Source organism: Neopsephotus bourkii, unplaced genomic scaffold (genome assembly GCF_033783945.1).
Source record: "Neopsephotus bourkii isolate Nb327-2 ecotype Australia unplaced genomic scaffold, CSIRO-AGI_Nbou_v1 NB_740, whole genome shotgun sequence".
Lineage (NCBI taxonomy): Eukaryota > Metazoa > Chordata > Aves > Psittaciformes > Psittacidae > Neopsephotus > Neopsephotus bourkii.
Genome location: NW_026901238.1, coordinates 1,583,640 through 1,596,280, shown reverse-complemented (window position 1 = coordinate 1,596,280; position 12,641 = coordinate 1,583,640).

Here is a 12,641-nt window from a genome sequence, read left to right as displayed (position 1 = left end):
AATGGAAGGATTCTGACCTCCCTTAGAATGATTGTGGGTCCTCATCGTAGGCATCACCCACAACACTCACCCAAGGGGTAGGAAACACCGCTTGGAAGTGGAAAGACTGTAGTACAATTGGCATTGGAGCCTAACAAGGCTGTACAGCTTCTAGATGCTATCCAGTGCCAACTGCTGCACCATGGTAGTGTAGTGATGTGAGTTAACAGCCAGACTTACAGTTTCAGCAGAAGGCAGACAGGTCATGACACCTTCCAGCTCCTCATTCCAGGCTCACTGCAGTTCAGATAAATCTCCTTTTTTCTTGAATGACAGGTTCCTGAATCTTAAACACATTCGATTCACAGAAGCATTTACAAAGGCCTATTCCCTCCCCACACATCACCATTGCTTTGTTCTGCAGATACAGCCTTCCTCTTGATGAATGTGTATCTTGATGCTTGGACTCTATGTAGCCAGGAAGCAAAGTGGTGCTGGATTCACTGCTGTGCCTGTATGTGCTGTGGAGAGCTGGGCTCTGCCCCAGGCTCAGCTGGAGATCCTTCACCATTGTGCCTACTGAAGCAATTATACCTCAGCCCCTAGTGCCAGAGGTACACACTTGTCTGAATTGTGAGAACTTGAGCTGAGGCTCTTTGATGCAGAGCACTTGGATAACATCTCATACAGTGCAACACCTGCCATAGCTGGAGTTCAGTAATACAAAGCCAGAGTGAGAGGTTTGGGTGTCTGCAATAAGTCATTGCTCAAGCAAAACTATTTTCTTTGAGACCCTGTGTCTTTCTGCATTCTGTATCAATATTTTGCAAGGGAAATGTAAGGCTTAATCTTTTAAAACTCTACAGACTGTCTTTAGAGATGCCAGGTTTCTGCTCTTTACATGCACCTAGAAGGGAGAGAGGTCACAGAGGTCTAAAATGTCCCAAAAACATTTTAGGCATTTCCCCTAGTGGCCACCCACATGGCTTTTAATATCTTAGCTTTAATACCTTTCCTTCTTGTATGGAAAGATGAACACAATTCTTTCAAATCTAAACCTAAACCTTATGAAGGTTTTGCATTGTTTATGTAGGTGTTTTGAGTCATAGTTGTTTGTGGGGAGTGAAGGTGAGAAGATTTTCATGAAAAAGAGTTTGGGGGTGAGCTCTGAGGCCTTGGTGCTTGACAAGCCCCGGGTGATGAGTTGGAATTGAAGGACAGGAAAGGTAAACAAGCAAGCCTTGGGAGGATGGGCCAGGATGCGGTTGTGGCAGGGATTTCAGTTAGAGGCCAGAGGATGTGGGGGTTGTGAGAGTGTCTGCAACACTGTGATTGGAATATTTACCTGGAGAGTTTTACAGTGACCAATGAGATTGAACATTGTATGTATGTGCAGTTTGGGAAAGTACTGAACAAGGGGATAAAAAGGGCTCGATTGTAATAAACGAGGATTTGAGTCTCTGCATCAACTTGTGTCCGTGTTGTGAAATGCCACAGTTGTTCATATTGGATACTGCTAGTGATAAATCAGTATAAGCAAACATTCGCAATGACTGCTGTATACTATCAGTGACACTTAGGAAAAAAGTGGAAGTGTGGCCTCTCATCTTCTAGATCTACATGACAAGAAAGGAAAATTTTGTATTTTTAAATTGAAACTAAAAAAGCTGTTATTTTTGTTTCAATGCAAATAAGGACATTTTAAATAAAATGAAAATTGTAATTAGTTTTTACTTAAAACACCACAGGTTGTTCCCTGTTGATAGGATTTTACAACAAAAATTTTCTTGGCCATAACTCTACTACTAGCTCAAGATACATATTCCATGCTGTAATAACACTCAAAATATACACTAATCTTACTTACAACACAATTGTGCTATTTTCCTTTATAGATTACATGAAAATAACACTGACATTTTGCCATGCACCCTGATGACATTCAGCATCTCATAGGATTGGACTGAACAGTAAGTCTCAGCATTCATCTTGCTTCAATTTTTATAATGCTCTTCAGCGTTTTTAATTGGCATAAACAGCTTGACACTGTTAGGAAGAAAAGAGAAGCTTTTCATTGTCTGTAATTGTGAGACAGTAGGTTTGATGCTGGATGAATCAATAATTCCATTTCAAGTGAATGCTCAAATTTGTAGCCTTTTATTTCAAGAAATATGACACATATTCAAAGAAGGCATCATTAAATAAAAGTAGTGATAATTGCCTGCCTCTTTTAAAAAAATAAAAGAATGGTTGACCCTTCATATAAAATTTCCCTCAAGGAATGCATTAGTCTTTTTTAATGTTAGTTAGCACAGTTGGTAATAATGATTCAGACAATAAATGAACTTTATGCATGATCTGCATATAATAAATAGCTTTATGCATGATCTGGGGTGGCAGACCTGAAATGGCTGGGAAGAATTAATAAAAAACCTGGTGTGCTTCATTTGCTGTCAAATGCTATTTTGACATTGATCATAGAATCATAGGATCACAGTATGGATTGGGTTGGAAGGAACCTTAAAGACCATCTAGTTTCAACTCCCTGCCATGGGCAGGGACACCTTCCATTAGACCAGGTTTCTCAAAGCCCCGTCTAACCTGGCCATGAACACTGCCAAGGATGGGGCATCCACAGGTTCTCTGGGCACCTCCATTGCCTCACCACCCTCATCTTTCTTATAGCAAATCTAAATTACCCTCTTTCAGTTCACTTAGTTGGACCTGTTATCTGGGAGATGCAGACACTGAAAAAGAAAATGGATCCCTGAGGCAAGGAAGTGTTAGCCTGAGCACTAGGGAAAGCACAAAGTCAGTTAGATTGCGTGATGTCCCAAAGGACCTGCTGTGTTAAAGTTGGAGGCATTTGCAATATTGACTTTCTTTCTCAACAAGAAAATGAATCATTGAATATTATTATTGAAGAAGAAATGACATGAAATAGAACTTTGTAGTAAATTACTGATTGGAGTTACCAGAGCCAAACAATTAACCACGGAGAAAAAACGAATTTCTCAGTGTTGCAGCTGAGACAGTGGATTCTCATGCTATTGTTTGTGTTTCAGTGTTGAGCCATAGTTGCTCATGTTTCCTATTTCCTTCTAGGGAGCTAGGTTCAGGTTTTTCCATTTCTAAGGTGCCTACATCTCCCATTCATAAATTCTTGTGAAGCTGTTTGATGCTATCTGCTGTGCTGAAAACATGCACCCTCTCCTCAGCCACTGGCTAAAGAAAAAAGTTAGTTAAGAAGAAATTTCAGTTTCAGCTGGAAAGATTTTGACCCAGGCACATACTGCACAGGAGAGAGCTGGGAGCTTATGTTTATCAAAAACCTGCCCAGGGAAGGATTTTAAAAACACGCAATGCCCATCTTGTAAGCTTTACACACTACAGTGAAGGGATGCATTCACTTCATTGCAAGATGTGTCTTTTTCTGGGGTTCACAGTATTTTCCCCACTCTTGCAAACATAGTTCCACACTTCTGTAACCCTGCGTTGCAGTTAGAAATCTACAGGTTTTCTGCCAAATATGTAAATGCTGAGGTGGTATGTGCATCTCTTTATAAGTGGTCAGTGACCTAAACCAGTAGGTTACAGCTGGCTGTAACAAAGCGCATTACCATTTCCTGACAAGGACACACCTCCATGCTGAGAAGATGGCAGGGAGCCTGCAAGAGGATGGCACACAAATGCCAGTTGCTAAAGCTCAAAATGGGTCAGTAACAGGTTTTGTGTGACATATCTGCAATCTAGTAGTGCAAAGAAGGGATTGGGGAAGGGAAGGGAGAATGAGCAAACGGTTCTGAGAGGTTTCCTTTCAGAGTTCTCACTTCACCAAATCTCTGTTCTTTTTTTTGAAGGAAGGCAGCCAAAAGCCTAAGGTGCTCATTCTTCTGTCTCTACTATGATGAGCAGCAAAGTCATACAAATCATACAACTGATTGGCAGAACTGCCTTGAAGCTATTGGTGTAGAAGCCATCCACATGTCATGCTCAGCAAAGTTAGTATGTCAAGATTTAAACAAAGGGTTTACAGAAAAACAGATGTTACATCGACTGCAGCTAAGTTTTGGGGTTTTCTCCTTTTCATTTTAGCACCACAAGAAAAAAAAATGTAGGAATATTTTAGTTTATTTGGAGAAAAGAACCTAGAAAAGGAGAAGGCTTTCCCCAAACACCAGACTTCTTGTCATGAAAGATAAAAGTCATGAGAGGGTTGTAGGGCAGACTTGCTGATGAAAAAATATATAACACGCTCTCATTTCTCTCTGTGACACACTGCCTCCTCAATGAAATTTCTAGAATTGCTTCTTATGTTTCCCAGGTTTTATCATCATGGTTGTGTAGATTTTGTCTCCCACAAAAGATATATCTTTCCAGAGTTCAACAGCTGTTTATAACCTGTCAGGATTCTAACATAATGTGCATTCAATATAGTTACAGTTTATTTTATAATGGTCAAGGCACTTCTGAACTACCCTTTCCCCTTTTGACAAGATTTTGGTCCTGAGCCAGGTTCTTGGCTTCCCTTTGGTGTAATTCTTTCCTCCTGTGGATAGAGGATTTAGGACTGGTAGATGTTACAACACAGAAAGTACTCATATAATTTTTCTATTTCATTCCTCAATCCTTTATGCTTCAGGTAGGTCGTGATGAATTGCTTTGATTATTAGCAATATTAGTACTTGTATTGCTGTCCTGAGCAGGAACAAAGGTCCTGGACAAGCAGAAATCTTGTTATATGTGTTGAATTTAAGCTCATGGCTCAACAGCCAAGAAGAAAAATCTGAGATACTTAGTGATGTATTTGGGAAAGGGACACACAAACTGAGAGCTAAAGAGTTGTTGGAAATACGTAAACTTATGCTTGAACTTGAAGTCACTGTGGTTAAGGTGGAACGAAGGAAACAGAGTCCTGCAGTATCTAGTCCTACAGTACCTACACAGAGAATTGGGGGAGGTGAGAGTGAGGGGCCACTGAGAGGAGAGACAAGTGAGGACACAACAGCAAAAAGGCTATTGCTGTGTGTTTTCAAAGACAGCTGGGAAGTTACAAAGGACAAACCTTTTTCTGGGCTTTGTGCAAAAGAGATCAGTAAAGCCGCAGGGCTTTTTTTTAAGACGCAAAAGTCTAATGTATGCTTCTGTCATGCAAGCAAACAGCTGGAGGACAAGGAGAGATGAAAACAGAGAATAATAATGGAATTAAAGAGGGTATGAGGAAGACTGAAAAAGGGTAGACTGGTGTAGGGTGAAGGGACCAGGATGGAAAGTAGAAGAGAAACATCAGCATTCTGAGTTAGAGGAAAGGGGCACTCATACTTGGTGATGAAAATTTTATTACTACAAGAAACAAAACATTGAGTCTGATGTGCAAAGCATTCAAATCTGATGTACAAATCTCAATACTTGTTAGGGGACTCCTTTCTCTTACCATTGCTCTTCATTATCACAGGTTACGTCTGGACCCTTAGATAATGTCTCACAATCTACCAAGTGCATCTTTTCTCCTGCTGCTACTAACAGTACTGCATGAGGTTGTGCGATGAGCTGTGGCATTTTGTATCCCTGGACCTCAGTTCTCAGGTAATCTTTTTTTTGTTGAGTATCTCTATTTTAAAAGCGATTACTCCCTTTTCTTTCAGCGTGGGCTTTTGTTTCCTACTGTGCAACCCAGCACAGCAAGTCTGTATCCTGCTAGAGACCACACAGAAAAATTCCTTTTCAATTGCAATAGTATTCTCTTCTTATCTAGCAGATGCCATTCTTCATATTTATTAATGGACCCTCATAATTCATGATCTGCCATTGAAAATCTGTGAAATTAATACTGGTGGCATTTTTCTTGTGCTATAATCTTGACCACTAATTCCTTTTCTACCTGCAGAGCTCTGACCAGCAGAGCTCTGGCCAGCAGAGGTCAGAGAGTGCCTTACAGGGGCTCTGAAAGACTTTGCTGCAATAGATTCAGATGAGATACTAGGAAGAAGTTCTCCCCTGTGAGGGTGGTGAGGCACTGGCACAAGTTGCCCAGAGAAGCTGTGGCTTCCCCATCCCTGGCAGTGTTCAAGGCCAGGTTGAACAGGGCTTGGAGCAACCTGGTCTAGTGGAAGGTGCCCCTTCCCATGGCAGGTTGGAACTGGACATTCTTTAAGTTCTCTTCCAACCCAAACCATTCTGTCATTCTATTAATAGATACCTTTTTTTTTTTTTTAATTTTTTTTTTTTTTTTTTTTTTTTTACTGCCTGAACTTGGATTGTTTTTGTCAGTAGCTTAAGGCCTTGGGGAGTACTAGTTTTAAATATTTTAATGCTGTTTTGCAGTAACTCCTATAAAACTATGCAGTATCTATACACAGAGCAGTGCACATTGAATACCAAATGCCATAATTCCCAGTAAGCAATAAAGTACTTTTTCAGCTACAAAGGAAGAGCACTGGTATTGCAGTCATGCTTTATTCTTGATCCGAATTGCAAAATGTTGATGTAGGCCATCTTTACAATCTTACCACTTTGTATTTTATTCTGTTTTGCTGCCTTGGATGTTCAGATCTCTTTCATTCCTCAGCTTCACACACTCAGTCCTGCTGGCAGGAAGCAATCTGACAGGAGGTCCTGGACACAGTGAGAGGCTCCAGCTGCAGCCTGGGGGTGGGATGCCCTGGAAAAAAACACTCCTGTCACTCCTAGCACCATCATTGGAAAACCCAAAGGTGTTCCTAACAGGAGAGTGAATGGGTGAAAATTTTAGATGGCACTCAGCACACCATAAAATTCATTCCTTCCAATGAATAAATTGCACTTTGCCTTGACCAGCATGTCTAATCAGTGCCTGGAAGACTGGAGTATCACAGCCTGGCTGAATTGCAAATACAGGTTTACAAAACCAATATAGATTTTAAATACCCAAAGGCAGCACCAGGCATGCTGCTGCAGTTCCCTGAACTAGTATTTTTCATGTGTGTAGCACTCCTTAACTGAAGAATGTACTTTTCCTTTAGTTTCACAATGATATTTTTCTTCTTTGTTACTTTGTACGGCAGGTTCAGTCTCCACCAGCATTCATGCTGAGTCCTGACTCTCTTCCCTAGCAATCATTTTGCTTTTCAGGAGTGCGCTGATCACTGTTAGCTTTGCTCTCCACATGGATTCCTGCTGTTCTGCCCCAAAGGCAGCTTGAAACTGGGATACCTTTTCAAATCCTGAGGGCAGTATCAGACTTCTGCAGCAGTGCCTGTTTCAGTAACCCCTCACCCCTCCTATCTCCTACTATTCCAGGTCTCTCTCTGTTTCTGTCTCTATCACAGCATGGACAAAGGGCTTATTTATACGCATTTGTTTTTGTTCTCCTGATGATTTTTCCTTCCCAGTGAGGATTGCTGGTAGGAAATAAACTCATGGCTTTCCTTTCTCTACTGCAAAACATGCACTGGAGCTGAAGAAATAAAACCACTGGTGAAGTGTTATGAATTCATGTGAACCACTAGTGGAGGAGCATCAAAACCTTCCTTGCTTTGTCACAAAGCAATATATGTCCTCCACACATGGAATGGCTCCTGCAGTTTTGAAGAGGCAAAAGGTCTCACAATTGCAACAAGTGGTGCCATCCTCTTTGCAATGGGACGGCCATGGTGGCTTTGCAGACTGCTGTGTCGCCTGTGGGTGTCACTGCTTGCCCTGAAGCTGCACTAATTGCTTGAACTGTGTATCTTATGGCTTTACAGCCCGCTCAGCGCACACTTCTTACCATAAATGCAAATAGGTTCCTCTGAACAGTTTAATGAATTCTGGAGCAAACTGGCCCTGCAAATGTTCAGTACTTCTTGGGAAAATTGCATACACAAATGATACGAAAAAGTGCTAATATTTAAAACTACTCATATCGGAAATCCTCCTGCTAAAGATGAAATAGGCATAAATTGGCCTAGTGGTTTTATACTAGAGGATTGTAACAGTAAAAAAAGTCATTAAAACCTTATTGTATATATCTAGGGCCACTACTGGGCGATTTCTTGTCTTATTAGCCACATTAATATCCTTTATGTAACAAATTTCAGTTTCAGTGGCTATGATTTATGTACAGCATACAAAGAAGGTGACTGAACATTACGAGCAAAGTGTGGGGTTTTCTGGAACTACTCCAATGCACTTCCAGTAGCAGCACTGGGAGTCATGCTGGGCAGAAGGACAAGCTTGATATGATGGATCCCTTGGTCTCCCAGCCCTGTTGCCCCAGGAAACTTGTCAGAAGCAGCACAGCCTCAGCAGGTGACAGGCTCCATTCTCAGGTCCCATCAAAAACACATCCTTGGTTTTTACTGCAATATCAGTATTTTACGCTGCAACATAACACTCCAATAGGGAGAGATTTCCTTGTGAAGTCTTCACAGAGGAAATATATATGTAGCTGCTTAATATATTTTAAAGTGTCAGGAGTGGAATTCAAGTAATTTGAAATAACAGCCTATTAATTTCTCCTTTTTTGACCTTCTTGTTCTATTATTTATCTAGTTTTAATATTTCTTGCTTCTGTTTGCTGGCTTGTTTCAGAAGTCTGCCTCATCTTGCACAGTGAATTCATCATTTTGGTTTGGGTCATTAATCTCTGCTTTTCCTTCAAAAGATAATACATGTTTAATGGCTAGATAATGTAACAGGCAGTAAGACATAAGTATTTGGCACACTTTTGAAGGACGTTAGAATAATGTTCCTGCAAATTCATTTAGATCTATATTTCATTTGTAAGATGTTCAATGGTCTTTCAATGATTTAATGGGTTTATATACTACATGCTTATTTTGTGAAGTGTTATAAACCCACCTACCTTTGGAAATAAGTCAACAGCTTGCAGAGAGGAATGAGAAAATGTATTTTCCTTATTATATTCTCTATTTATTGCAGGACTTCCAACATTTTCATCAGTATCACCACGTAGTACATCATCTCAAAGCTATCGGAGTCAGGGTTCCATCTGTGCAGTCCTTGCAATGCAGGGGACACAGCTGGCATCCCATGGGCTATGGACAAGTGAGATAGGCAACAGGAACTCAGAAGGAATGTAGGAAACTAGGGATGAGAGCCATAGTCTGCACATACAAACTGAACATTTTCTTCAGTACCACTAATAGGGGTGGTGAAGACCTGCTTTAAACCAAACCAGGGAAAAAGATTTGGAGGGGGATGTTCTGTCCTCAAGGTCGTGGGTTGGAAGGTGGAAGCCACGGCTCTGCCTTCACTGTGCAGCAGATGCTCATGCTTAGAGCAAGCCACTGCTTCCCAGACAAAACCAGCCATGCAAGTCTGACTGGAGCATTCACACAGGCCAGGAGACATCTGCTTTTATTGCCCACAACAGTAAAGGGGTAACAGTTTATATATGCAAGGTCTCCATTGCTACTTTGGTAAAAGCCAGTGGCTTAATCTTTACAACTGCTGCAGTTTTATAAGCTGAAAAGCAAAACACAGCCACTATTGTTGTCACTGTCCAAACACTTTATACCTCAGGGAAAACAGCTTGTCGTGGTTTAACCCACAGCCAGACAGCTTGTTACCCACTCTCCCCCTTCTTGCCCTCCCCCTAGTCCTGGGGGAACGGAGAGGAGAATCAAAAAGAATGTAACTCCCACGGGTTGAGATAAGAACAGTTTAGTAACTAAGGTATAACACAAATCACTACTGCTACCACCAATAATAGTAATGATAAAGGAAATAACAAGGGAAGAGAATACAACACCTCATCACCAGCCGACCGATAACTCGCCCCCCCCAGCCTGACCAAGCACCAACCGATACCTCCTCCAACCCTGCAGTCCATTCAGTCCTTCCGGCTAACTCCCCGTTACATCCTGGGCATGACGTGCTGTGGTATGGAATACCTCTTTGGTCAGTTTGGGTCAGGTGTCCTGTCTCTGCTTCCTCCCAGCTTCCCTCCTCCCTGGCAGAGCATGAGGCCCACAGAGTCCTTGGCCAAACCAAAACATCATTGTTTTTCAGCTCTGTTCCCAGCTGAAAGTCAAAACACAGCACTGCACCAGCTACCAAGAAGGAGATAAATGACTGCCACTGCTAAACCCAGGACACAGCTATATCGCTAGTCCATTTGTTCTCTCTACCTGAAAAACAGCTGACCACGTTCATCGCTGTGTCCCTCAGAAGGACCCACTACTGCACCTTGATATATGCTGTCCTTCTGTGTCCTATGAGGCAGCATGGTTTCATGCTTCTTCCTGCCCTGAAGTTTAAACGAGTAAAATCTCTGCGGCTGACTGTAGGATTGGCCCATCAGTGCTGACAGGCTCTATGTTATTGAAGAAGGTGATGCCAGCAGCTCTGCTTTTCTCCCATCCCTCAGGAATGTTCCCTAGTGGCCTTCCAAGGGCTGGTGCTGGACATTCCTTCTCTACTGCTCTTTCCCAGCTCCTCTTATGTTACATTTGAAATCCTAGAGATTTTGGACTGGAATGGGTCTCAGAAGTTTACCTCTGCATTTCAGCAACTGCTCTCTGATCCTGGAGGGAAATCCAAGATCAAGACCCATCACTTGCCTTATGCAAACCTTGATGCCTTCCTGCCCAGCCTGGACAAGGGCATATTCTGCACCACTGTGCTGTACAAATGATCAGCATCCTAATTCACTCTCTCACTGCTGGAATTTTGCTCCAGTAATGTCTATCTCCCTCTGTGTTGATAAATAAGCAATGAATTAGGCTGGCCAGCACAGTTTTTTTACCATTAAAAAATGAGTAGTGAAGAAATAGTTTTTTCCCCAATTTTCTCTGGCATGTATAAAATTTTATTTGGAATATGAAGACCTGCAAGAACTATAGCAATATCACTTAGTTTTCCATAATGCAAACTAAACACCTAACTTGGCAAGCTAGCAGACCCCTAACATTTTTCAGAATGTACTTACCCAAGACATAGTCTTCACATACTTCTGACTTATTTCTTAATCAAGAAATCATAGATTAATAGAATACTTGGGGTTGGAAAGGTCCTTAAGATCACATAGCTCCAACCCCCTGCCATGGGCATGGACACCTCACACTACACCATGACACCCAAGGCTTCGTCCAACCTGGCATGTAACACCGCCAAGGATGGAGCATTCAAAACCTCCCTGGGCAACTCATTCCAGTACCTCAACACCCTACCAGGAAAGAATTTCCTCCTTATAGCCAGTCTAAACTTCCCCTGTTTAAGTTTTAACCCATTACCCCTTGTCCTGTCACTACAGTCCCTAATGAAGAGTCCCTCCCCAGCATCCCCATAGGCCCCCTTCAGATACTGGAAGACTGCTATGAGGTCTCCACACAGCTTTCTCTTCTCCACGCTGAACAGCCCCAACTTTCTCAGCCTATCTTCATATGGGAGGTGCTTCAGTCCCCTGATCATTCTTGTGGCCCTCCTCTGTACTTGTTCAAACAGTCCCATGTCCTTTTTATGTTGAGGACACCAGAACTGCACACAGTACTCCAGGTGAGGTCTCCCGAGAGCAGAGTAGAGGGGCAGGATCACCTCCTTCTACCTGCTGGTCACGATCCTTTTGATGCAGCCCAGGATATGGTTGGCTTTCTGGGCTGTGAGTGCACACTGAAGCCGGCTCATATTCATTTTCTCATTGACCAACACCCCCAAGTCCTTCTCCACAGGGCTGCTCTGAATCTCTTCTCTGCCCAGCCTGTAGCTGTGCCTGAGATTGCTCTGACACAGGTGTAGGACGTTGCACTTGGCATGGTTAAACTTCATGAGGTTGGCATCAGCCCACCTCACAAGCACATCAAGGTCCCTCTGGATGGCATTCCTTCCCTCCAGCGTATCACCTGAACCACACAGCTTGGTGTCATCAGCAAACTTGCTGAGGGCACACTCAGTCCATGTCACCGACAAAGATGTTGAACAAGACCAGTCCCAACACAGATCCCTGACAGACACCACTCATTAATGGTCTCCAGCTGGACATCGAGCCATTGACCACAACTCTTTGCGTGCGGCCATCCAACCAGTTCTTTATCCACTGAGTGGTCCATCTATCAGATTGATGTCTCTCCAATTTAGAGACAAAGATGTCATGTGGGGCAGCGTCAAACAGTTTGCACAAGTCCAGGTAGATGATGTCAACTGCTCCACCCATGCCCATCAGTTCTGTAGCCCCATCATAGAGGGCCACCAAATTGGTCAGGCAGGATTTCCCCTTAGTGAAGCCATGCTGGCTGTTAACAAGCACCTTGTTGTTTTTCATGTGCCTTAGCATGCCTTCGAGGAGAATCTGCTCCAAGATTTTGCCAGGCACAGAGGTGAGACCGACTGGTCTGTAATTCCCTGGGCCATCCATTTTCCCCTTCTTCAAAATGGGGTTTGTATTTCACTTTTTCCAGTTGTCGGGATCTCCACCTGACTGCCACGATTTTTCAAATACTATGGCCAGTGGCTTAGCAACTTCATTTGCCAGCTCCTTCAGGACCTGTGGATGGATTTCATCAGGTCCCATGGACTTATGTACATTCAGGTTCTTAAGATGATCTCGAACTAGATCCTCTCCTACAGTGGTCCCAGGGTCTTCATTCTTACAGTCCCTGCGCCTGCCTTCCAAGACTTGGGTGGTGCCATCAGAGCCTTTGCCAGTGAAGTCTGAGGCAAAGAAGTCAATAAGAACCTCAAAC